The 27,616-nt window shown below is 41.5% G+C and overlaps 1 protein-coding gene across 3 annotated transcripts in view; it reads left to right on the top strand.

The window, feature by feature from the left end:
* RUNX2 (RUNX family transcription factor 2) overlaps window positions 1–27,616 on the top strand; it is a 222,708-nt gene that overhangs the window by 194,184 nt on the left and 908 nt on the right. The gene's annotated exons all lie outside the window — the stretch shown is intronic.

Below are 27,616 nucleotides of genomic sequence, written 5' to 3' on the forward strand. Positions count from 1 at the left end.
GAAAAATTCAAACCAAATAATGAATATTGAGTGGGTTCGTTGCTATTCCTACCACTCAATACAATTAAGTTGTAGGTACCATTTTGTAATACCCATAATGTTTGTTAATCCCATGGCATAAATTCAAATCAATATTCAGTAACATGGAGATGGCTATTTGCCTAAGAAGGATATAGAGAAACTGTAGGAATTCTCAGGTGGGACTAAACAAACAAAAAGATTGTTAAATATCAGTACTTTTCTGAAACTGATGTGTACTAGATTGCTGAAGGGTCTGAAAAGTGTGTGGTTGTTGCAGGTGCCCTTTCAGCAGTATGCTGATGTGTGTGTGTGAACCTCAGGGATGAGGGGGAATATAAAGATAAATGCAGCAAGCTGGAAATCTGCCCCACTGGTACTCACTTGAGGGCAACCATCCCTTAGGTGAGAGCTGTTAGCCCTGTGGGAAAGGGATGCTCCGAAAGCATGTGCTGGGATTGCAAGCACAGTGTAAGCACAGGGGTCATTCTCTGCTGATCTTGATAAATGCTTCATGCTGGGCAGCTGGCACTCTGAAAACAGGAATAAAATTATTTAAAGTGGTAACTTGGTTTTGATATCAATTGTAGGATGGATAAGATGTGTGTGCAAGAAATATGTCTGCTCTGAGCTGCCTCTCCAGAGGAATTCTCTGTCACTGTGCAGAACTGAGAGTGGTACAAGCCAGGAGTTCCTGCTTTTCATAATGAAAACATATGATCATTTGTACTCTGGCCCCTAATTGGTGGTAGAACTGGTTGTACATTTGGCCAGCAGCATTATTCCTTGTGGAAAGGTTGTCTTCTCACGCTGGAGCCCATCTGGGTTGCTCTCAACCATCTGACAACCTGAGGCATAAGGAAAGGTAGAGGTGGGATCTCTGAACTCAAATCCTCCATTTACACAGACACTGTAGCATCCACAAGATTTTTGTTTTGTTTTAGTTTGGTTTTTTTTTTTTTGCTTTTAAATGCTGATTATTAAGCAAGCTGTGAGAATAAGAGGAAGGGTGCATTCAACTTCTTACAAACAGCTCTCATATCCGCTTGTCAGACTCCTCACTGTCCTGAGGATTGAGAAAGGACTAGGATTTAGCTAAATGTCCTATTTAGCTAAACAGAACCCAAGTCTCTTTTTACCCATAGCAGAGAAACAGAAGGGCCAAGCTGAAACTTATATATGAAGAAAATAATTTTATGGGTTCACTAAGTCAAGTAAAAAGTCCTTTACCTGCTGTGAGCTACTTACTCTTCCTGTACTCTATGGCATCTCCACTGCAGGCTGTGGAATTACTCTGACATTGAAAGAGTGAAAAATAAATCCATTTAGCCCTGAGTATGTATCATCCACTTAGTCACAGAGTGGAAATGCAGCTACCTCTAGGGTGGAACAGAGAAACCACCCAGTGAGCTTCCCTGCAATATTAGTTCTCCAGGCTGGAGCTTTTCATAGCTCGGCTCACAAACCCATCATTAAAAATGTTAAATTAAGGAGTAATGTTAGTGTCGAAGTGCAACTGCCTGTACAGGAAAACCTTTGTTAGAATATTTTCCTTCAGTTAGATGTCTCTATTCCTAGAAGTTCTCTGATACAGATATTAAACTGTCAGTGCTGTTTGTAGTAACATAATAATTACAGGAAAATAAATATATATGGCCACTGTATGAAACACCTGGGTGTATCGTGTGTTACTAATCTGGATTAACCTTTTCAACCTGTTGTAAACAAGAAGGCGAGTTAGAAACAAGCAATGTAAATGGTCCAGTACTGGACATCAGTTATTACAATAATCTCCTATCTGGTTATCCCTAGATGATCTTTTAAAAGGGAAAAATATTCTAAATAAGAATGCGAAATTTAAGAGGAAAGCGAGCAGGACCTTTTATTATTCCCCTGGTATGAGTAGGGAAGGTGAAGTGATTGGCAGTACTGTGTTTATGCTCCAATGCGGGAATCACTAATCCCTCTTAAATCTCCAGAGAAACAGCCAGTCCTCATGGTATCACACAGGTCAGTGGAAACTGGGAAGCTGCAGGATACAAAAACCTTGAGCCAATGTCATGTTAACTAATACAATCCCGATTTGGGCATTTCCACCCGCACAGAGCTTCATTTTTGCTACTGACAAAGGAATATATCTGAGATGCAGCTCTGTCGTTGGGGGTCTGACCCCAGTCAGACACAGGAATATGAGTCACTTCACGCATGGTGAGATCAGCCCTCAACTGGGGTGTCCCATCCCTGCTGTAGCCCATGGGAACTGGAGCAGCCTATACCAAAGTTCCCAGAGCGCTGTAGGACTGTTAAGTGCATGTAATTACTCATGTGAGCATGTATTTTCAGGATCAAGGCCTAGCCTTTTTGCTACTGGGCATTCCTCCTTATTCTTATTAAAAGCAGTGATTTTATTAAAGGAGCATTCTGGCACCTGTTGTACCAGACATCTACAATTACCTGACCACTGCACAGTCCTATATGGGGAAAGACCCTGGTGTGCACCAGCTACCTCCTTGCCCTAACCCAGCCCAGAAGGCAGAAAGAGCTGTTCTGGCAGGTCCCCAGTATGGCAAAGTGGGGGACCAGTATGCCACAGAGCATTCACTTTTCAAAATAAGAGTAGCCTAGAGAAAAAGAGAAAAAATCCCATCCCTAAGCTTTTGAGCAGAGATAAGTGCAGAAGGTCAAGCTGAGGCACAGGGAGTTAATACTTCCTACAAAACATGAAAACTACACAAAGCCTGAGTTATTTAGCCATTTCTTTTATGAAATGTGAACTCTACCCTGAAAGTTCCTATTTCGCCCCATTAACTCTAAGCCTAAACTATTGTCCCAGGTATGGGCAGCTGCACTGCAAATCTGCTTTTCATTGCATTAAGCTCACTGTTAGAAACAGCAGCTGAAACTTCATGAACAAACAGCACCAGGCAGCAAAGCCCTCAGGACAGCAATTGATGGGCCATCCTTGGACCTGAAAGGTCTACCAGAGGTCTCAGGGGTTGGCTGAGAACATTAACTCAGCTCCTCTAAGGTTTGCTTAAGCAACCCACAAACTGTTCATGCCATACCGTTTTTATGGAAAGGTGCCTCTCAGTCATTAGCAAAAGAAAGGATGGAGAAGGGCAGAAAAGAGAGAAGCCAGGTAGTTTTCTAAAGTTGGAGACCTGGAGGGTAGAGGTGGTTTCCAGACTCCCTTGCAGTGTGGTCCAGTTTCATTGAGATTAGGAGCTGCACGGGATCTCTGAGCTGGTGGTCAAACCACTGCCAAAAGGCACTTGGCCTCATCCCCTCTATCTCCAAGGACTTTGGTCTGATTGAGCTGCCAGATCTTCTTTAGTAGTGGAAAAAGAAGCTGCTTTTTCTTTTGCCTTCATATTTTGGCCTCAGCTGTCCTCTAGGATACTGTTCCTCTCCCCCTTGATTACTGAGGGTGCATAACGGAGAACAAGGCTCTTCATTTCTGGGGTCTAAGGATAAGGACAAGCTGGGCTCTTCTGCTTTAGGGCTTCCAAATGATTTTGAAGTTGATCACAGGTGTCACAGGGAATGCTACAGTGTGCTAAAATGTGAAATAACTAATGGCTGGTGCATGGACTGAATCCAGCTCCTTTCTCCTGCTGCACATCAGTGCTGTGGCTTTCACACATCCTGCAACCCAACACACACTTCAGTGGATGCTGTGGGAGTGACTGTGGCCAGTATGTCTTATGGCTGTAGAGAGCGGATTTTGGGGGTAAAAATTAATCTTTGGTAGCCACTAGTGTACAGATAAGCTCTTAGATTCTGTCTTGCTTGTCTCTGCCTGCAGTCTGCCTCCTGCCTGTGTCCAAACCAAATCTGTTTCCCTAACCCTGGAACTTAACTCATTTCCTGGAACTTATTTCAAAATTCAGCAGCCACATTGAAAACAATGATAGTCATGGCTTGAAAATGGAAAAAATATGGCCAAAATCAATTGGCATTTTCAAAATCATATTGCAATCATAAATTCTGCTAAATTTGGCCCTGATCTGGAACACGTATCTCGAAGGATCACTGAAATACACAGTTCTCAAGGCAGGACTTACATTTCCCCGAAATTGACAGACATACCAAGGTGGCTTGCAAATACGTTTGGCATCAGGGCACATATATAGCCCTTATATGATCTGCACCCAGGATCATACAGGTTACAGAAACCCAGGATTGATTGTCTACTGCCCCCAACAGCTGCAGGGAAAAATAACATGTGCATCGAGCGCTCCAAGCAGAAGCCCTGGGGACACAGAGGCCATGCTTCCCAAGAGTTTTCTTTCCCTGGGGCTGTGTAACCCATTGCTGAGTCTGAGAGGCATCAAGATACTCAGAACCCTCTGTTTCGAACACACAGAAACTAAAAGCTAAGTGGAACATTTATGTTTCTAAAATTTCCCTTCCACATTTGTGTATTTGGTACACAAGTGCAGTGGAGTCACCTCTTGCTTTCTGTGAAGATAACTGTGTAGGGAAGGCTCTTTGTAGCTTGCCATCAAAGCGGCAGACAGACAGCTGGGGAACATCCACATCTGGGTGTGCTGGTGTTTTATTGCAAGTTGCATTCCATATAAATTCCATATGGAGTCAAAATCATTTTGGACTTGGTACCTCCTCCAAGCCAATAGCTTCATTAGGAGTGTTTTGTTTTGTTGTTTTCCTAAAGCAGAGCTGCAGTCCAAGTGTATTATTATGGGCTTACACATTGCTGTGGTCTTAATATCAAAGCTTTCGTTTAGCTGGAGGCTTCCTTCCCTGTGGGGGAAGCGTTGCTGTGTGAGTATTGTAGGTTACACAATGTTTTCCCAACAGAAAAACAAAGCGCGTGAGTTGGAGTCTGTTGTGATAGTGCATGGGAGGAAGTCAAAAGCAAGCCTGTGTGGTAAAGGGAGCTCACAAATGAGATAACATGCAGAGTCTCATGTAACGTAACTGTTTCAGATTGCAGCCTGATGGGAAATTCCTATATGCTTATTACAGCAACGAATGGGAAATCAGATAAAATAGAAACATTCACAAGATGTCCATTCACAGTTACAAAATGGCCACTTTGGTGGTAGAAATGGTGTTGGTTGGATCAAATGACCATCTCTTTTGATTAATTGCATGCTGCTGAGTACCACTGAGCAGTTGGAATTGGGTGTTATACTTGTATATAGTCAGAAGACTCTGCCTGTAAATGATGGCAACTCAAGTAAACATGACTGATACAAACCCAGAGAAAAAACTGATATTTTTGTTGTCTAGTTTAGAGATAGCAGAGACAGACCTTGTGGCTTTGTCTTAGTTATGTAAAGCTGAGAAATAAGCCCAGCTATCCCAGGCTCAACCCACTGTTTTATCCTTCTTTGGAAAGTGAGGGTAGCTACCAGGAGAAGGTTCCTGATGGTGGTTTTTAATTAGCCGGTGAAAGTTTTTCGAGGGAAGTAACAGTCTATTTGTAGAGACTACTCCTAACTAGCCCATAATATTGTTCTTCCCCATTCAAAAGCAATGAGATTGACACCAAATTCCTTTTTTTCATCTAACATTACGTACACTAAGTGGGGATGTAGTAAATATTGTTTAAAAGGATAATTTGCATGAAACAGTCATAAAAATCAGAATTAAACATTATGAGCAGTGGAAGAAATCTTTACCTTTTCTCTTACTCTCACCACTGGCAGAAGAATCCTGTACCTATGCACATCTTTGCCTTTTTTTCAGTGCAGAAATGTGCTGCAAGAAAGTCTTACAACATAAGCAAACATCCTACACCAAACTGCATTATCATTTAAATGTGCCATGCACGCTTTGTGCACCACACATTTACTTACATCCCTCTTCACAAGAGTGGAAAATCTGACAAGTAATTTTCTGTGGGTACATAAAAATGCAGGATGCAATCCTCTAAACTGCGTGGTCTTTAAAAAGCAGTTACCCATTGAACTAAGTCTATATCCAGTATTACAGTATCTTGCTGATAGATGACATAAACCAAATTTGTTACTTAGAGAGTCATGTCGATTTGCTTCACGCTGGGTGCGCATGGAGAAAGACATATAGACTCTTTTATCCAGATGGAATTCCTAAGTCAATCAAATAAACATAATAATAATAAGGTTAATCTGGTCTTTACTCATTCAATAGAGAAAAGCAGAGATGTGGATCTAATTATGTAAATATTGTAAAATCAGTTTGCATTTATCTCTTTCCATATCTCCTTAGTACAGCCCTCGATCAGCATGCTTTAATACAGTCCTTTTTGGTCTGAATGATTTAATTCTCGGGCTAAAACCATTCAAGATTTGTTTGAACAAGAAAATCTTGTTTTCTTTGGAGCATTTTGAAGTAGGCATAATTACAGTGTTGCAAATGTGATGCTCTGCTTAAGGAGCTGTCAGCATTTCCATATTAAACCTCTATTTTCAGGGGTTAACAGTATTGCCAGAGAAAGAAAAAAAAAAAAGAAGACAAAAAGAAGAGTGGAAAAGAAGGGTCCATTATGGCCTGAAACTTGGTGTTTAGGTTTTTAATCCAGGAGGGAGGTTTCGAAATCCAATTGTGCAAAATTAATTTGCACTGTATGCTTGCAAAACTGCCCATGTCACTTTTTTCATGCTTTAAAAAAAAAAAAAAAAAAACCAAAAAAAAAAATCCCAGCCCACAATAAAGCCCACTTATTTCGCCTGCTTCTACTGTACACTGCTCTTTAAAGTTAATGTCATTTCCATACAATACCCCCAATGTAATATGCCTTAGAGGCAGCATAGATTGAATAAGTGACTTGGAGCCAGGGACTCCCAAGTTTATAATTTAGCCGCTGACTCACTGTGTGGCCTCAGGCAAACCACGTAACTTGTATGTCCTCATCTATGGTATGGTCTCAATTTTCCATTGTGTTGCACAACATGTAAGGAGCTCTGCTCATGTTCAACAGGAGCTTAACCCGATGGTGAGTGGGTTACTGGATCCTTGTAGAGGATATGAGACACAGCTCCCACTTAGCAGGTTTTGTCTGTTCAGGTCAATCTGCAGATCAGTGAGCTGGACATGTTGGGTGGTTAATGGAGGTGTCTCCATCTACAATTTCTGAGTCGTAGAGAGTAGTCTGTCTTGGTGCTGACACTGAAATTTCAATAGAATAGCTGGAAGTTGTTTTGCCTGAATGTGTAAGCTGCTTTGCACTGGACCTGCAGGAAACTTAGCTATCTTGCCCCTTTCTGTACATCTTAGCTTTCCTCAGCTCTTTGTGTGTTTCTACACTGTCCTGTCATGCCTGAGAATACTGTAAAGCCCATTTGCTTTTGCATAAAGTGGAGAGTCAAATTCTGTTATATACTGTTGTAGTTACATGGAGAGGAAAACATAGCTTGTGTAGAGGGCGATTAAGGGAACAGAGATATTTCTTTCCTGAAGAAGAGCAAACTCTACATAATCAGCCCTTCAGCATTTAGCCAGGACTGGGAGGGGCCGTTTTGCAGCAAGTATTGACCTGGTATCAACCTCTGTAAATGATACTGCATTTGTGGGATCATGAGAATAGAAATATAAAATTAAAAGAGACTCTTTTGGTCATTACTCCTATATTGCAGGCAAATGTACACTGGTGTCTGCAGAAGGTTTGCTTCCCAGGCCACAATATACCCCATCTCCTAGCCCTCTGTAACCATCTATGGACCTGTAATAAAAGATCAAGAGTAGAAGCTGAAATGTGTCACAGGAGAACAAGAAAGACTCCGTGGGCTGTCAGTGACCTGGGTCAAGAAGAGTGCAGAGACTCTGGCAATACTGGGCAGATGTAGAGAGACAGGGGTCACAGACAGTCTTTCCCCTACTGAAGGGACCTTTTATCATCCAAAGAGGACACTGAAGAACACCCTGGCTTCAAACAGCATCCCTCCTCTTCTTCATCCCCTGTCTACATAAGTTGCCAACATCTGATTGCTTTTTGACCTCATGCAAACTTGTACATCTTGCAGCACAAGATGATTGTGCAGATTCACCGCACATTTTGTGAAGAACAGTGTCCTTCCTTTCTTCTTTGTTTTATAATCTTCCATTTCGTAGTTTCACATGGTGCCTTTATGGTCTTGTCCTGGAAGACAGCTTACCTCAAAGGGAGGGTTTTTTGGTAGATGTTTAGTCTTAATAACTAGAGAACCTCCAATGTCCTTGCACTGTTTTCTATATTGCCCATATAGCAGTGCTCATGCAATCCCAGTTTCCTATCTGTGGAATGGAAATGATAGTATATATGTTGGATATGAAACACAGGAAATTCCACCATGATCCAGTATTCCCTGCCAGTTAACAAAATAGTTTTATGTCTGTGAGTAGATGTGTCACTAGAACAAAGATCTGGATTTGCATCCTGCCCTTAAACAGTCATTTTCATCTATAATTTGGATCCCAAACTGAACTGTTGGAGACTTACAGTAGAATGAGATACTTGTAGTAAAATCTTTTATTGTGAATGTGGGAAATATTTTGAAATACTTCGTTTGTTTGGGCTGTTTCAACACTAAGCAGTATTTTCAGTTACTCTCCATTCACCTCTTGAAAGTTCTTTTCTTCTGGTTGTTTCTTGCTGGCTGGGCTGTCTTGCTGGAGTGAATCTCCATTTCTTCACAACAGATATGCATATCTCAGCATGTATGTATAAGTCCAGTTAAAGAAGATTCATGTCAGGCTGGCTTGACCTACAATAATTTTAATTTGCTTAGACCTGACCTGAACAATTTTCAGATCAGATTGACCCCAAGTTAAATGCTTTCCTTGATCTATCCTGAGGGAAAATGGAAACATTTCAGGAAAATCAAGCTTTTCCTTAAAAAAGAAAAAAAGCTAAATGAGGAATTTATGAGTAGCTCAACTTGCCCATTCTCTTGGTTTCATGTGGATGCTGTAGAGCAACTTGGCTGTATCAGAAAGGTAACCATTTCAATCCATGGGCAACAGCAATGTTTGAATTCAGCATTGTACTAACAAAGAGGTTTTTCTTCTGCCATCCAGTCAATATTAACCAGCCTGCCAGCTAGTCTAACAAGGTGTGAGACAAGTCTCATAAAATTAGGGTGCTTTACCAAAATCAGAGTGGGTGATAACCCTAAAAATTAATACCTACAAGGCACTGTACAGCCAGGAGGCTGGTGGAAACAAAAGCCATGCTCCTTTCTGCTGGAAAACATGTAAAATTGACACTGTGCACCAGATTTTACTGTGGTTTGTAGGATTTACAAGGCATATTACAAGTAGCACTTGCTACAGCTGTACAGCTCAAGACCTCTAGAGAGAAAAATGTCTGCAGGAATGGGGAAGAGCAGTGTCAGCTGTTTAGGAATGGCCCTCTGGGATGCCTTGGTGGGGTGAAAAAATGGTGATGTAGTTTGGTTGCAAATGCAATGACAGAGGCAGAAGGTTTGGGTGGTTTATAAATTAATTCATCTTTGGTTTGGAGGAGGAAGACTTCAATATTATAAATGCATGGGTATAATATTAAGAAGAGCTGAATGTATGTAAACCTCAGCTATTGACTTCCTGAAGTACCAGCTAGTTGATCTGAACTCACAGAAGTGACTGCAACATTTGTATACTGCTGATTTGCTTTCATTGAAGACCTCTGCAGTGTCACTAGAGCTGGAAAGACTTTTCAAACATGTATTCTTTTATATATCCATTTTGCCAAAGGCATTTCCAAAGAGGATCCTGAACCTTTCCCTAAAGCCATTCTTGCACATAATCAAATTCAAGCTTCTTTTCCCCTGGAGAGATGGGGACACCCATATTGCATTGCTTCTGGCTCTTTGAGCACCAGCTGGCAGACAGTGCTGGTACTGAAAGAATCAATATTCCACCATCACTGCTCCATGGTTCTGCCTTTGCATTATGTCTTAATCCCACCAACCTAACAGCATAAAAGACCCAAAGCACTGCTGGACCAAAGCTTCACTCATGACCACATGGGTGTCTCCAAGCCACCTGGTCCATTAGGAAAAAAATTACTTTCTCTTTAATAACAGATGGTGGTAGTGAAACATGAAAATTAGGACATATTTTCATTTGATATTGGAATATCATGAGCATCAGTTATTTTGGGAAGGAGTCCAAAAAATACTTGGAGAGAGTCTAAAACTGCAGATGAATCCGCAGGTTTATTTTATTGGGTGATTTCAGTTCTGCCAAATATTTGTAGTGTAAAGAAATCATAAAAATTGCTGGTGGTCCTCGCCTGGCGGGTACTTCTCACATATTTGAGACAGTTGTACGAACTGTGACAAGAATGTTTGATCTCTTAGCTTAAAAACAAATTAGAGTCTTCAAGAGAAATAAATGAAGTATAGATGGTAGGAATACATTTCTCTTATCTTAGAGAGACCAGGAATTTTTGCCCCCAGGCTTTATTTGCATTTAATTATCGCAGTTTGGGTTTCCTCTACTGCATGCGTGGAGGTTTAGTCTGTCTCATTCCGTCCTCTGTTCTGAAATAACATTAGTACCTGTTAATGATTATCATTGTCAATTATGTATTCTGGTTACATGCACATTATAAGAAATATCAGTTTGTTTTAATAAATCTTCAAAAGACAGCCTAAACCTGTGCCTTATCTCCTTTCTGCTTTGTAATTTATTTATTTTTATGGTTATGATATATGAAAGGCACTGCATGCTCCCAGGGACTGTGAATGGATATCGACTCAGCACTTGACTACTGAGATGACAGACAGAAAAGGTTTTATTTAACATAGCTTTCCAAATGAACCGAGAGGGTCATGTATCTCAAAGATACACAGAGAAAGAAGTGAGGAATACAGGTCTAGAAATCCAAAGACTCAGTTATATGCATAAAAGAGGGGAAACAGATGTACAGTGAACCCATAGGTGGTTAAGTGTGACACATACTAAGTTGCAGAGTAGCTGATGGTCAGTAAAATTCTTTTTTGCTAGGATAATTATTTCACTGTAGTCTTCTGGCAAAGGACTGTTTGCCTCACTTCCCATAGGTGTGTAGGGAACAAGGAATACTCCCATATAAAAAGCTTTTTCTGCAGTTTTAAGGAGAATTTTGTTTTGGGTCATGCAAGCTTCATGTTTATGCCATTTGCCCATGCAAATTTCCAGTATTATTTTAATTCGCAGGACCAACACTGAAATGTCCACTGCAAATGGAACACTTTAACCAAGCATTCTTTATGTGGTCTTCAATTAATAAACAGGAATACGCCTTTCTAACCCTGTGGGTAATGATTTTTATGTTTGCTGCTACTGTATGTAAGCTAAATGAATGGGGCATTTATATAGTGTCTTTTCATCTCATATATCAAAGCACCTTATAAATACAGACTGATTGGTCTGATGTGCAACCACTGAATTGTGGCCTTCTCGGAGGTGGCATGCGGTTGACATTTTGGCTGCCAAAGCACATTTGAACATCAGAAACTGTTGGTTTCCTCAGAGGGGATAGGCTTGGAGGTGAGGGAGTGTGAGCTTATCTGAATTCATCTTTAACACATACCTGATCCAACACTAGGAAGCAGCACCACTACCTACTTTCCAGCTAGGTAAAGTATGGGCTTAGCTGAGAGCATGATCAAAGCATCTAACATCACTGCATCACTAATATTAATCCAGCCCAAAACATTACCAAAAACATTACCACATGGTAAGACGGTAAACAGCCACAAGAAAATAAGGTTGGTGGTCTCATATGAGTTTCATATGGACAGGCGTCTACACCAGAAAATCACTGTCATAACTGCTACTAGCTGTTGGGTTTCAAAGGGAAGTCCAGGACAGAATGGGAAGTGGTAACACAAGTGATGCTTCTAGTGTCTGGATCTCAAGGCCAGAGAGATGAGGCTGTTTGTGTCTGTTAAGGTGTTTCTTGACATGCATGACCACTTCAGTTTCCTGAGCTGTCAGCTAGTTTGTGTGGTGCTCTGTCATTGTTGCGGCATTGCTTTCTCTTACCTTTACACAGAGGTCCTAGCTCTCCTCTGCTTCTACCCCATTAAATGGATGCTACAAAAGAATTCAATGGGGTGTATGTATTGAAGGTGTTAAGTTCAGACCACACAAGTAGTCTTTAACATCCTTGGTATGATTGGAAAAGCCTCCAGGAGCACAAGACTGGAAGGACCTTCTGGGTCACTGATCCCAACCTACTGTTGTTGCAGGCTTTCACTTAGCATAATCCATTTGAAAAGCTTACTAATCTTCAAAAATGTGGACAATCATAGGAAACCTCAAAAGCCCTCTGTATAAAAAAGGTGTCAAATCTGTTTTGTGCTCCTCTAACACCTTTTATCCAAAACTTACAATGAGTCTTGCAAACATGGAGTTAAGTATTGCTATGTCAGTGGGAGGGAGGAATTACCCTTACTGTGTTCGGGAGGAAAAAATTAGGAGACAGCAAAATCGTGAAGCCAATAGCAATTCTTATTCAGACAAAGCTCTTAGTGGCTTAAGTACTCTGGCTCCAAAGGAGATACCCAAGTCCATACAACCAAATCAATTAGACAGCCGGGAATTAAAATCAGAGTTCCTGACTCACTTTTTACCTGCCTTTTACCCTCTAAAGTGTTCAAGAGTTTCCACCTGTCAGCCTCACTATTTCTCCCAGAAGAAATGGACACTACATAAAATTTCTCCTGTGAAATAAAATTATCATCATCATCATATATCATAGTTAAATATTCTCCAGGTGGGCAGGAGATTCTGTTATAGTGAGGCAAGACTGTCATCAGCAGAACATAGAAGTTTTTTCATCTATAGAAGATACAGCCGAGCCATCAAAGAGAGATGAGCTTCCTGTATTTCACCATCAGGAGAAAAATGTAACCTAATTCATCTTCAAAACTATGAAAACACACATTCCTTCTGTAGGAAGAATGAATCCTGGGAAATGTACTGTGTCGTATGTGTCAAGGAAATGCTTTGCTTACATCTCTAAGCCAAATTCTGCTCTCAGTCTCATTGACTCTTGACTGAATTTGACCTCTCTGATTTGCTAGCACATTTTTCAGGCTTGTAAGTGTAATTGATGGCAGGGTATGGCCCCAGGGCTATTTATCTATCAGCAGATTATAGTATACTAGTAAGAAATATCAACAGCATTAGGAAGTGAAGAGCCTAGTTCCTCACAACCTTGAAGAACCACTGTTTCAGATTATTGGTGCTAAAATAAATGTACACGTCCACCTTTGATCAACATATCTCATAGATTTTTCTTAAAATTTGCCACTTCAGGGTCTGATTCAACTCCTAGTGCACAGTGGATAAAACCCTATCTTTCTATACATTTTATTAGACATTTAGGTTGATTTCAAGTTTGCTAAATGAATCTAATTCAGCACTGGAAGAGGAAATGCACACACTCCTTATTTCTTGTGCAGATGATACATGGGCAAAAGTTAGTAAAACTGTTCTTGCAAACCTGTCCATAAAACACTTGGAGTTGAGGGTTTATGGGAGGAAGCAAAATTCAGGATAAAGAAGTGCAGGGCCCAAATGCTTTTGCTCCCAATTGCACTAAGAAGGATCAGCCTCAAATATTTGCTATACCTGCAGTAAGCATCTGGGAAGTTTGAGGAATTTTATTTGCCTCTATTGATGAAGGAATTAAAATTATGTGATGGCTGTAGGGTATATTTTTTCAGGCCATGTTTTTTAGTATGGCTCTTTTCGTACAGTATCTGCACAGGATGCATTCAAGAAAGAGACAAAACTGTGAATTTAAGCAAAAATTAAGTGCCTTGTCACCTGTTCAGGACAATCTGGCCTTTAATGGAGCAGCTTCTGGACCAAAAGGTAGTAAGACTTCCTTGTTTTTCCAAGAGTGGCTGTCCTTAGAGTGCATCAGGAAGTTTGTGGGTGAAATTAACTGCAGCGAGAGTAAGAACTTTCATAATGGGCTTGCTGGGGTCTTTATAGACACTTGGCATTGCACTGGACTTTTGGTCTCCCAAAGTAGCCCTTGCCACGGGTTGAGTGTTCAAAATGGCATTGACTACTAATGCTCCCTTGACAAGCAAGAGGGGTTCTACGACCCTTGACCGTCTATGCCTGGCATACTAAGTTATTCCATGCTGCTGTACTCTAAGATCAAGTGCATTACTTTGTGCATTACTCTCCAGTCATTTCTGCTACAATATATACTTTCCATGCTGACATATAGTGCATTGGCAAGGAGTTCATTTGAACCAGGCCATTTCACATCGCACTTTTAACTCAAGCTGCTCAAGTGTAGGGAATACTCCAGCAGCCTAGGAAAGGGAGCTACATGGGGTGCTCAGCAGGACTAGCAGACCTTACCTCAAAGTGCTAGGTTTCACTGGCAGCTGTCATGGTGTGGTTACATATTTTAAATCACTTTAATCTGTTTCCCCTTTGAGATTTTTATTTGCTGGGGCTTTTTTCTGTGACAAATTCACTTTTCTTCTCTCATCAGAGCCACAGTAGTCAGAGATAGACATGGAGCTAAAATTATTTACTTTTTTTTCTTTAAGGTCAAATTAGCTTTTTTGGTCAAAAAAGGTCAAACAACCTTGACTTGGGGGAGTGTGTGTGTGTTCATTTGGGGGTGTCCAAAAGATTGAGGTCTATCTCTATGCTGGAAAGCTCAACTTCAGGCAGTTTTTTTTCACAAGTGCAGCTCCCAAAATTCCCTGTCTCCCAGCTATGTATTTAAGTACTTCACTGACTTTGGCCTTTGGAGAGCAGGGATAAATACCAAATTTGGGGTTTTCTCTCAACCCAAATTTTGAATGTCCTGAAGATTGCAGTGCTTCAATTCTGTTATAAATGACAAAATTCAGGATAATGACAGTGTTGGTACACACATCTTGGCTGACTCAAAGCACTGCTCCACATTTGGGTCTTTGATTCAAGCCCCATCTCTAATTATAATGTCACAGGGACTGGCCAAGTGCAGGAGCTCAATCTGACATCTTACACAGCATGTTGGACTGTGCATTTTATTCCAAACCTCTGCTGCTTTTGTATTGAAACATTAGCTGTAGTGCAAGCTATGCAGGGATGATTTGGGGTTCTTGTACTTATTTCTGAACGTATAACTGCTTTCCTAATGCCCAGAGAGACTAAGTGGCAATGTCATCTTCAAGTGGACTCCCTTTCTCTATGATGATACCATTATGTCTATGTAACAGAGCTATAGATGGACATCCAATGGGGTTTTGTTGTTTGTTTGTTTTTTTTCCTTCCCTTCGAAGCTGAGATTCTGCATGAGTTTGCCCATTTAGTCATTTATGGACGCCAGCAGCTGTATCTCAGCTCTTCCACACCGCTGCTTCGCCAGCCTGTCTCTCCTTGCATTCCTGTTGGCGTCTGGGCTCCTTCTGACCTTGGTCTCCTAATGGTCCTGGGCTAGTGCAGACTACCCAGTTGGCTACATTCCCAATTTGCAGACCTTGTTAAAGACAAAATGCTGTCTTTTTACAGCTCAGTTTCTTTCCATAAAGTTAATCAAGCAGCCCTCCTTTTTACAAGGCAGCTGCCCCTTTGGTATTTCTTCCTTTTGGTATGCTGAAGATTCCTGATGCTGCCAGAATCTCCCTCCCTGCCCTATTTAAGGCAGTCCTGTACTTAAAGCAAGTGGCTCCTCTACGAAATCTTAGCACAGGGAGGAGCTTTCCCTGACAAGGTGCATGTATTATGTCCTTAAAATTTTCCATTAAAATGTGTCATTGGAGATAGATACCTGTATATTTCTATTAGAGATGAGTCCAAACCATGAGGCTGAATCCAAACTTAGTCAAAAGATGATGTTGCGTACAGTCGGGAGTACAATCTCGATGTGTATTTTTTGGCTTGAGCTGCTCTCCTGTTTGCACAGTGTAACACAAAAAGCATTACTGCGTTGTTGGGAAAGCTGCTGACACAACTAAGAAACCAAGTGGTAAAGGCTTGTCAGCAAAATCAACAAACTTAAAGGCGAATGGGAACCTGGTCATGTGAGCAATTGTGACCCTCTCCCAGCCACACAGAGCAAACTTTCTCTTCTCAATAATCACCATGTTTTATGAAAGAAAAGAATCAGTTGCAGATGAAGCGCAGAACAAAATTTCCCTGCATTCCTCTTACTGGGAAGAAAAAAGTCTCCTTCTTTGGACTTAGCCTGTGCACTGAGCTGCAAACAGTGGCCTCTCATTTCATTAATTGACAAACATCATCCCCTAAACATTTCCAGGCACAGTCATTTTCTTTTCTCAGGTTTACTCAGTGGTTCTTACTGAGGTTTATAGTTTTCCATGCATGAGCTGAGAATAAACTTGCTTGTAAGATCTCATCTCTTGTGCTATGAGAACTTTTGATAATGTAATTCATAAGCAACTTCATTTTATGGGTCTTTCTCTTTTTGCAGCTCTCTTGGCTTTGGGTAATTACTCCGCGTTTTGCAGCAAACTTATCCGTTTCCCAAATACTGCAGAACTTTCTGAACTGCAGCATTTTATTCCATTTGTCTCTCTTTTTAAGAGGCTGATCTGTCTTAAAGAAATTTTTCTCATTTAAAAATAATTTTGCTGTGGTTTTACAGTCAGCATGGCTCCCTCCCCAAAACAAAACAAAACAAAAAAATCCCTGCAGGCCATTTCTTCTCCTTCTCCCATGATTACCCTGGTGTAATGACAGTGATGCCAGTGGAATTATTCCTGGTTAACACTGGTATATATGAGACCAAAATCTGTAGGATGGGACACAAAATCATATCAGGGACTGGGCCAGAAGGGTATCTCCATCTGTCAAAAGGGATCTCAAAGTGCTCTTTCATCTTCAGTGTCTCAAACAGAGGAATATAATCATCTACCAGCAGGATACGACAACCCCTGGGGTGAATTCTAGCAATATGTTTAATGTGGAGAACAAGGCAAAAGCAGCACAACACAGCCCTTTAGGAATGTAAGCAAGGAATACAGTGTCCATCTGAAATTGGTGTTACTATTTGCCTCGTGGAATGCTTGGGAAGCCCAGCCAAATTCAGGGCTCCAGTCTACTAGATCAGCCTCAGTGAGGGCAGGCTCTGTTCCCCAGTGCTTGCAGTCCCAGTGACAAATAGCAATCAGACCGCAGGCCAGCAAGAAGTTGAGCCAGGCAGAACTAAAATATCCCTGTTGGAGTGCGGTCCCATGAGGACAGTGTTATGTCTTACCAGAAACAAAGAGAAGAGCACATTTCCAGTCTCAAAGACTTCTCTGTCCCATTAAGGAAAACTCCAGACTACAATTAGAAAAAAAACAAGAAAAAGAGACACAGCCACAGCGTGCCTGTTTGCATCCAAAATGCAGCCTAAAAAAGAGAGGGCATGCTCCCAGGAGAAGGCTGCTAACACCCTCTTGATCTCATGGCTCCAGCTACTTTGCTCAGGAGGGTGGGAATGCGATCCCAGAGAGAGACCATCCCTCCTTCAAGCCCAGAGCCACTGGGTAAATATTGACTCAGAGTGAGGAGTGGCTGAATCACTCCTTCGTGCCCTGCTGAGGTGTCTCCCACCACCCAGTGAGCTTCCAAGCCCACCCTGCACAGCCCAAAATATCAGATGGGAGTTGGTACCTGTGATGATCAAAGGACACAGGCTCAGGCAGAGAGACAAGAGCACTTCTGTTTGTGCAGGGCTGACGTGTTCTGTTTGTTCTCCAAGTGGGAGAATGTCTCCTCCAGTTAGTTATTCAGGAGGACAGGAGGTGGGAAGAGTGATTAGGTGGAGGGAGGAGGGACTGGGGAGCACCTAGCGTGGTTCTTCCATCCTTCTCATGTTCATCACACCCCAAATTCTCTGACTGCTGGTACACATCCACTAAAGGTGTCGTGCCATCCAGAGTTAATGGAAAAGCAAGGGCCTGGGTTCATGGAATCTCTGCCCCAAGATGCATTGAAAGAACAGGGAATTTGTGAGGAAGGGTAGGAAATAGTCCAATTCTTTCAGTTGTCCAGCTGTTGCCTGCTCAGGATTCAAACAGTGTGTGAAAAGATGGTGGAACATATCCCTAGATTAAGTGCATAATCTAAGGGTATTGAAGTAAAGCAAGAGAGAGACCTGAGAGCCAAGCAGTGATGACCATTGACTTCAGCCGTGAGTGGGGATCATGGCTTCTGTAATTGAACTGGATATAGGGGAAGGCTGAGTACACTGTTGAGAGCACAGGTCTGGGTTTCATTTCACGTGAAATGCTACAGATTTCCTAACGGGATCACTATGCCAGCCTGTAACACAGAAATGATATGTTCCTCCTCCTCTGAGCTGTCACAAGGCTCAAAGCTTGAAGGCTTCAAAACTGAAGATCTCCAAGAAAAAGAGGAGTGTAAGAAAAAGCATATGCTGTGGATCTCTTTATATATGCTACATTACCAAAAGCACTGTATTTATGTATTTCAAAACTGGGCACTGGGTTACATTTTCATTCCCCAGTACAAAGGCAAATACATTCCGAACAAAGCAATGTTGTTTCAACAAAGCAAGGGTTGAAATCTCTCCAGGGCTTCATTCTGTCTCATTTAGATCGGGCGTAAGATCTTAAAGCAGAGTTTAGTGGTCGGCCGATCATGTTCCTCTGGGAAATGGCAGAGTGGTAATTCAAAAAGGGTAGTGAAGTACAGCATTGTCTCAGTCTGCAGGACTGTTCTTCAATAAAACCAGCGGCTCACCCAGCTTACAGGAGAACATGTTGTTCCAAAGGAGCTGTGACTCTTCATTAAACAAAAGAATTCACCTCCGGCTAGACTTGGGTGTAAAACGAAAATGTTATTGGAGACAAAATGTCTTTTTGAAGACAGCATTTCCATGATGACTGCCATGATTGCCTGGGCATATCTAGCAGCTGAAAAGACAGCTAGGATGAAAGGTACATCTCCAGGCACCGAATCCACACGTGTTAAAAACTTCATTCAAGCCTGGGAGGTGGTTCCATTCCAGGTAGGAAGCTCTGAAAAAGGGATAAGCAGCCTGGGTCCTGTCTGGCCACAGGCTGGCACTGACCAGCTTTGCAGTGAGAACCCAGTTCTGATCACGAGTGAGTTGAATCTTTCAGGACTTTCCCAAAAGCCTTTCCTTGGAGTAAACAAGTTGTCCCACATCTGACACAAGAGATTGGGAAAGAATCCCAGGGTATCTATGTGCAAAAAATGATGAGATATGCCTCCTCCAACTCTCCTAACACGTTCAGGAAAGCTCACCAATAGCAAAGATGCAGAAGGGCCATCCAGGGAAATAATTCATGTCTGGACTGGTGTAACTCAGGTGTTCATGTATGGCTGTCTCCCACCCAGATTAATTCTGTAGGAAAGATGTAGCCTATGTGGTTCCTCAGTGTATGAAGATGATAAAAAGCACCTCAAGCTGTGCAGTTTCAGGGGATTTTCGTTACAAGATTATTTTCCTAAAAATGGCACAGTGCCTCTGGGAGTGAAGCGTACTGGGAAATATGTGAAAATTTAATGAATACCATGAGTTAGTTCCTACTTTTCTTGCATACTTAAGGCAAGATCATTCCCTTGTCGACTCAGCTCACACAGGGACCCTTTATAGTACAGCCAAAGCATCTACCTTTAGCTTCCAAGATTTTGGCCTGCAGACTCTCAGGCAGTGCAGCAGCAATGCTAATCTTGCAGAGATATTCTCTTGTGCTGTGTCTAATCATGGCCTTCTACTCAACATCTCCCTCTTTCACCCAGACATTGCCCATCAAGCAGCCTTGGTTCTGCTCAGGATGGGAGATGAGACTTCCTGCACGCTTTTTTGTTGTCTCTTCCACTCTGTGGTGAGTTTCCAGAGCTCGAACAATGGCACAAGATGAGGACTGCTGGACCATTGGTCTGCTATGGTACAAAATTCTTACATTAGACTCTAAGGCTTAGCAGAAACCTTGGGCTGGGGCAATCAGATGGTAAATACCCAGGAAAAGGTGCAGCTACTGCGTTTCAGAGGGGAACACTGATGTGACAAGCCTTTGAGAGGGACAATTCCATTTAAAGCATAATATGGCAAAACCTCAGGGTAACCCAGCCTGCATGTAGTTTGTTTCATTAATCAGCCCAGGCAACAGAGGCCTGTTCACTGCTGGCAATGTCCTTGCTGGACACTCTGTAGGAACCTGAAATCTCGTTGACTCATGCGTACCAAATTTCCAGACTTGACTCACTGGTTACTAAAACCATAAGATTGCATGGTCTGTCTCGTGTTTTTCCTGGAAAAACAGAGCAGGTTAATATAAGTACATTTTGTTGATTAACATTGGAATCTGTTTTGAAATCTCCAGAGTGTATATGTAAAGAAGTTAAACTAATCTCAAAGCAGCAAAGAAAAAAACTTCGAAATATCTGGAACTTCAGGATTTATTTCTATAATGTTCCTCTTTGGCCCATCCTTTGGGCTAAAAGTATTCATCCTTTCTTTTGTATCTCTTAGAACATGACAAATTTCATGTGATCACAGGCTTATTCTAGGAAAATGTGAGGCACAAAGTGCTATTGAGAAAGGTAAAAAGAGTAGAAACAGATGCTGTTCTAGAGACAATGCTATCTGGCTGGTTGGTATAAAAAATGTGCTGTGTAAATGGAAAAACTTCATCACACAATGCAAAATTAACCTGAGAAAATCATTGCTACAGGAATTAATTGAGACCAAAACCACTGCCAAAGAACAAGGAAAACGAAAAGAAGAATAAAAATAAAAAAGAAAAAAATTAAAAATGGATGGGATGTTTACAAGGCTACTAAGATCATAATAAGGACAGTTAGAAACACAATAGTACTTATTAAGGAAAGAAAACAAGACTCTCAGAAGAATTAAACATGTTTGAAAGGATATCTGCTTCAAGACAGGAAAAACCTTTTGGTGTAGCTAATGCCAGATTCAAAGAGGTAATTAAGCACCAGCTTTGCTTGCAGTTGTAGCCCATGCAGTTGTTGAGCCTGATCTGAAATAAAATTTGTTGGCCTGTATTGTGTAAAATGTGATCATCAACAGTGTAAACATCTTTTCTGCTCCAAAACCCTGATTCATTAATGGAACTTTTGGAAAATTTCCTGTAACAGACTGTGGTGTAACTGTTATCGAAGACTTTTTGACCTTTAGCTTCCTTTGCGGCAGCATTTACTGACCATTGACAAGACAAAATGGACAAAGTGGTTGGATCAATTATAGATAGTGCTTTCTTCTTCTTCCTGTTTCTTTTGGTTCTCTAGAAGTAGCTGTCAGTCTTATTTTAGTTTCAGAGGACCTAACAGTCTCTCTAGTCACTTCTTCATCTTCAGAAAGTTGCTGGGAAGGGAGCACATGTGGCTGGAGAAGATGTTCGTGCATGGCCATAGGGAGGATTGGGCTGGAAGTCTCCTTAAACATAACAGCTTTTTCTGCTGTGCCTTATTTCTGCACTGCAAAGGGAAGGGAAAGAAAGGTCCCCCAATTTAAGAAGGTGCATTAGTTGAGGGGCAGGGTAAAGGAGCCAAAAGAGGGATGCAATGGCAATGTCAGCTGATGGGGAAGATGAAACAGGTCTCTGCTCCTGGCTGCATAATGGACTTCTGTCAAGGCATTAGTTTTTCATATGTTTCAGTCTGGCCCCCATAAAGTGCAGGCAGTGTGAGATTCGTCTGTGCAGTGCTTTGAGCACAGCGGGAAAAATGTGTTAGGCAACGAATATTGTCATGAGGAATTGCCTGCTGCCCAACAATATTACCTCTCCAATGTGCCTACATCCTCTTTTCCCATTCCTTCTCCACACTGAGATGTCAGGGCATCCTCAGGGACTCTTCTTTGTTAGAAAATAGCAGGAGCTTCGGGGTACTTCAAAAAGTCTGGCTTTGTCCCATAGGTGTCAAAGAAGGACTTCAGGTTCTTGGAAAATCTGGTCCCACATGAGTGTAAAAATGCACATTTTGTCAGGAAGTGAATAAAATCCTACTGAATTTAAGCCAGGGACAAAGATGAAAAAGCAGATGGCCCACGACAAACTGTGAGAACAAATTTGTTCGCATGACATGGGAATAAGTATGTACTCATAACAGACTATTACTCAAGAAATTTTGAAAGAGCACCACTCCACAGGAGTCATAATGTGATTAGTCACATAAAGCCCAGTCCAGTGAGGCCTGGTGTATTGTACCTGAAAGAAGAGAAACAGACCCCAAAACAGACCACAATAAAAACATAATAATAAAGATTATTTTTTTTAAAGAAGAAAAATATTCCGAAGAGATGCAAGAGTTTATGAAGACAGAAAAACTCTTAAGAGAATTAAAATTTGTAGAGTAGCTTGCAGATTGTTATTGGGTTGCTTAGAAAGTAAAAGACCAGAGGAAAGGAGCCTTGCTGAAATGGCTCAACCAGTAATTTGGCTGCTCAGAGACAGAGTTGGGGTATTTTGGGGAAATGTCTTGGACTCTGGGACAGACTTTGCCACATTCTGCTTTACGGCATGGTTCTGGTATTAGTCCCAAAAGCCGATTTTTTAAGTCTTTTATTGTGGGAGCAAGGGGTGAGATTGAATTTGTAAACTGGAGGGACAGGGCTGATTTTGAACACTGTGATTTATTAATACTCTTGTTCAAATTAATATTTTGTTCAAAACTTCTAAGCTTGAGTGAGCATATTTAGTTACATGAAATTACTTTTGTCATTACAGATTGCAATATCTTAATGTATGGATATATCCATGTATGCAGAGGAGTGGACTCCTAGGATATAAATGGGATTTGCTTTATCTAAAAATAACTAACAATAAGCTTGCCTAATACTTTCATGAATTTTCTAAGTTGCACACTCAAAAACAAGTGAGTGTTCAGAGCTAGTCTGAATTCATACAACAAAAAAGATGCCAGACACAATGTCTATAACCATCGTCAGGTTCTGAAATCACACATTAGACAAGCACTGATCCTGGAGCTCTCACATTGATGCTTTTGCTATCCTAGTATAGTGTCCAGTAGTCTTTATGTCCAGTGCAGTACATTAACACCTTCTAAACTTGATTTAGAGATTGAAGCCCCTCTAAGATTGACTGCAGTGGGAAGTAATGCCACTCTATATCTGAATTGAACCTGAGCAGTGCAGAAGGGATGGCTTTGGCTTCAGCTTCCAAATACATACTTTGTCCATGCAAAAAGCAGTGCTGCCCTCACTTATGCAGACGTTGCTGTTGGACTTTCATTTACCACAAGCTGTTAAGACTTCAGTTTCACTTCTCACCAGAAAGAGGAGGCAGGCGTAAATTTAGGCTTTCCTGGGAAGCAGCTGCAACATGAAGTGGGAGTGCGTGCACACACTGGGTCTCACAGGTGTATGCACAGACACTGCTAGCTTTAGAGCAGCTTCGTAACCCCAAGCAGAAAGGACAGTGTACAAAGGCCTCCTGCACATTACTTTGTCAGCAAAGGGGACTTCATTACTCATTTCAACATCTTAATACTCTTATCATTGAAATTGGTTGTTTGCTCAGTGCTGACTCACTTGGAAGACTATCACCTTCTGAAGCACCAGCTCATTTCTTGAAGCACTCAAGGGGCCTAAGTTTCTACTCTCTTGCACCTTAAACCTTATCTCCATGATTTTATGCCTTCCACAGAAATGCAGAGGCCAGACTACTGTCTACTATTCTGACTTGATAGGAAATTACTTGCTACATCTATACATGTAAAGTGGGAAATCCAGCTCACCTAACTTAATCCATTTAGAACTTAGCCCACCTAATATAGTTGACTTAGTCCTACAAGAAGTGCTGGGAGGAGAGGGACATGCTAGAGCATCATCCTCCCACCCTTCTTAGGGACCTGATAGCTTGTGATGGCTTGTCCCCAGAGGTTCTTCTTTCTTGGCTGGAGCCAGGGTGACTGCCTTGTGCTATATGCCAGCTAAATGGCTAATGTTAGATAAGCTGAATCCCATGCAGCGTGCTTGAATGTTTATCCCTCAAGGTTTCTTCTCCACAGACCTTTTCTTTGTTAGCTAACAAAAGACTAAGAAATCAGAGTTTACAGCAATTTGGTAGCAAGGCAGATAAAATCAGTACTGAAACAAAAGCAGCTAAGATAGCCAAGACTGCCTGAAAAGTTAAATGCATGCTCCTCTCATACAGATGGATGCATTTAAAATAACTTCAGTTTCCTCATTCTCACAGGGCAGCCTATTAATCTTTTGGTAATATCTATCATCATGGGCAGGACATGTACCAGGAAATCCTCTCCTGGAGGTGCTTCTCTGACCTCTCATTACTATATCACGTGGCCTATTTACAGTCCTGTGAGTTCTTAACACCCCAAGGTCCTCTCAGAGGTGGCAGTGCAGAAGTATTGTCTATTACTTGCAAATAGGTGACTCAAAGATGTGTAATTATTTTCTCTTTGAGAGATCCCTAGTAGATCAGGAGCGTAAGTGAATGTCAGACATCCACTCTTTCTAAGCTAGGCACCCATCTTATTTTGATGCACCTGGTGTAGAGTTCTCTTTTAAAATTGAGGTATTTTCAGTGAATGACACCAACATCCAAGTTAGTTATCATTCATTATTCCCAGCAAAGAGATGAGGACAAGTATTTCTCATTCTAGCGATAAGGAGATGATGCTAATCCACTGACTGTGAAGAAGGGCTAGGGAATTAGATAAGATACAGACACCTATACTGTAGACTAAAGCTAAAGGTGACCTGAATCCCACCTCAGTAAACCAGTGTTCCCAAAGGATGAGGCCAAGCTCCCTATGTACTCTGTAGAAAAAAGTGTCTCTGATGCTGTGCAGAGAGATATAGCCTATGTGTCCCAACCTTCTCTCTGGGAGCTTTCCCTCTATATGCAACAGAAAATTCAGGTGGTTTCATGGAATTTTTTTCACTAGGCACTTACAATTCAGTTTTTCAGATGAAGTGGAACTCAAAGCAGGTTTTCTGAGTCCAGGGCTAACTTCCTTAACTGGTGAAATAACTTTTCTTCTAAGCTACAAGCCTGCATTGATCAGACTGTCTTTGCATGTGGGAGTGTGCCATAGTACCTACCCATCTTCTGTAAGCTTGGTGTAGTGGACCATGCCGAGTGACCATGCACAGGTGGGTTGATATGTTTAGGGAAGGTCACTTGAAGACAAGCTGTCTTCAACATCTCTCTTCTCTGCAGTTATCCATCCAACTCCACTTACCTACAGCTCTGTCTATATGCAGATCTAAGATCCCGAAGGAATGTGTGCACCTGGATGCTCCAGTTAAGAAGACATTCTTTCTGCTGGGGCTGTGCAGAAGAAATAAGCACTAGAGTTGTGATGAGCTGCAGCATTCAGATAAAACAAGCAAATTTAGAGAGGAAGGAAATAAATAGAACCATCCTGTTGTATATGATAAGCAACTGTAGTTGCTTGCTCCATGCTTAGGAGTTCCGTATTCTTGGGCTTCTATCAAATATGCCCTAGCAATTTTTCCCAATAAAAAAATTATTGACCCTAGCTGACACTGCTTTGAGAGGTTGTGACTAGACAGTCTCCAGAGGTCCATTCCAACCTCAGTGATGCTGTGATTCTTCAGTTTGTGTGTTTGGATACTGAGCAGTTGAATCAGACGCCATACAGGCAGGCATTTGCTCTGGGTGCATGGGCTGCACGATGTTAGCTGTGCACATACCCAGCCATTGATCTGTGCAGTGCAACAGCTTCCACATGTCCTGGATATGCCTATATGGGTCCCCAGATGACCATGTAGAATGTCTTAGATGAAAGTATGATCAAGCTGAGCAAGATGTTTTTAAAAGGCTGCATGGAATAAATTGATCTAAAAGGGGGATTAGGGGATGACAAAACCATGGCTTCTGGTAGGGAAGCCATGCTGTTTGGATAAATTGCAGCATTTGGTGACCAGACTTTTTGTCTCTATTTCTGTCTATATTAGTTACTACTCTTTGTATTTTAACTCAAATTCCTCTTTTAACTCATTTAAGAATCACTTGTGAAAGTTGTCACATGCTAAACCAGATTACCTTAAGGTTTGTCAAGCTTCCTCTGCTCTCCAACGCATGGAAGAATATTACATTTTATTTGGTTTGTTTGGCCAGTGTGGACAGGGATTAGCTATACTATATATGGACCATAAACACTGTTCTGGTTAACACTACAGTTGAGCCAAACCTGAACCTTTAATCTCATGCTTTTCAAACTTTGGTGGTTTGGATGGAAATTGAACCTGTATTTGAACTGTGCTTTATTTTTGTTTTTGTTTTGAAAAGCAAAGCCCAATCAATAACACATTGGAAACTCAGCATCCAGCATCCTCAGCCCACCTCTGGTGAACAGGGATGAGCTCCTGTGTAGGCAGGGACTTTGTGCTGGGAAGAAATCCAGTACACAAAGGAAGGAAACTGTTTCAAGGAACCTGCAGTAACTTTCCATAAACTTCTCAGGGACATGAGTGCATGCTGAATTTTGTGTCATAATCCCCTCCATGTGTGTTTAGTTAGGGAAAACATGGTGGTCCCAAGATGGACTTATGTTGGCTGCATGTCCAGTTGGTCTGGAGTTACAGATGACAGGGAAAAACCTTAATTTGATTTTGACTCACAGTTTCAGTTTGCTATCTGAATACCAAACCAGCCAGTGATGAAAACGAATTTCTCACATCAGATTTTTTAGATGCCAGAAATAATAAGAGTAAGGTATTAACACCTCCATACTTGGCTTTCTCTAGGTTGTCTTAACCTAGATAAATCTATTAATTTGTGTCTTTGTATCCACAGCAGTGCCTTAAAATTTGCACTCAATTGCAGCAGAAGTAGTTTTAAAATCCATCTGTCTTATTCTGACCATTCCTGTAGCATCTCACCACCTTCTGTATAATGTGTTCCCAATGCTAAAATAAAGATCTACAGCGTGGCATGGTATTTCCACTTATGCAGCTACTCGAGGCTGTTGAAAGACTAACATTTCCTATCATATTTCTGGTTTTCAGAATTATTGTAAGAATTGGACCACCCTTACCATACAGAATTTACCAACTGGGCAGAGTGGGTAGAGCACTTTGGGCCATAATGTGGCTCTCCAGGTCTTTGTGTTTCCCCCAGAGGCTGCTCTTTCATCCTACACTGTATATGTTGGACTCCGTCCAAGCAAGCATGTTTCTAATGACTTTAATGGACGCTGGATGAGATCACATTGGATGGGACCCTCTATGAAGTAGCAATTAATGTTGGCTCCAGCAGCAGCAGTCCAGCCCTCACATCTCCCTGGGAGATCTGAGTCAGTTAGGATATTACCATTGTTCCATGACTGGCCAGGAAACACCATAGGTAATTCACCAGTTAATGCATACCTATGAGATGTCAACCAAAAAAATGTAGACGTCAAGCAGAAAAATGTTAAAGCCTGTCTACAGGCTTTGCAAAGAATGAGAGTAGAAAGATAATTTAGATTTATAATGTTAAGTTGCATGTTTGCCTACAGTGGGGTCTTGTCTTTGAGTATGTCTGTACTTTTCTAATTTGCCTACAGCTTCTAATTGTCCTACAATTACAATTACAAGTGTACCTACTACCTGATGAAATTCCGCTTTTCATAAAAAGACCTCATCCCACTGAAGTGACGGCAAGCAACAGTCTGTGTATGTAAGTACACATGTAAATCAAGGCTCATA

This window comes from Melopsittacus undulatus, chromosome 3 (genome assembly GCF_012275295.1).
Source record: "Melopsittacus undulatus isolate bMelUnd1 chromosome 3, bMelUnd1.mat.Z, whole genome shotgun sequence".
Lineage (NCBI taxonomy): Eukaryota > Metazoa > Chordata > Aves > Psittaciformes > Psittaculidae > Melopsittacus > Melopsittacus undulatus.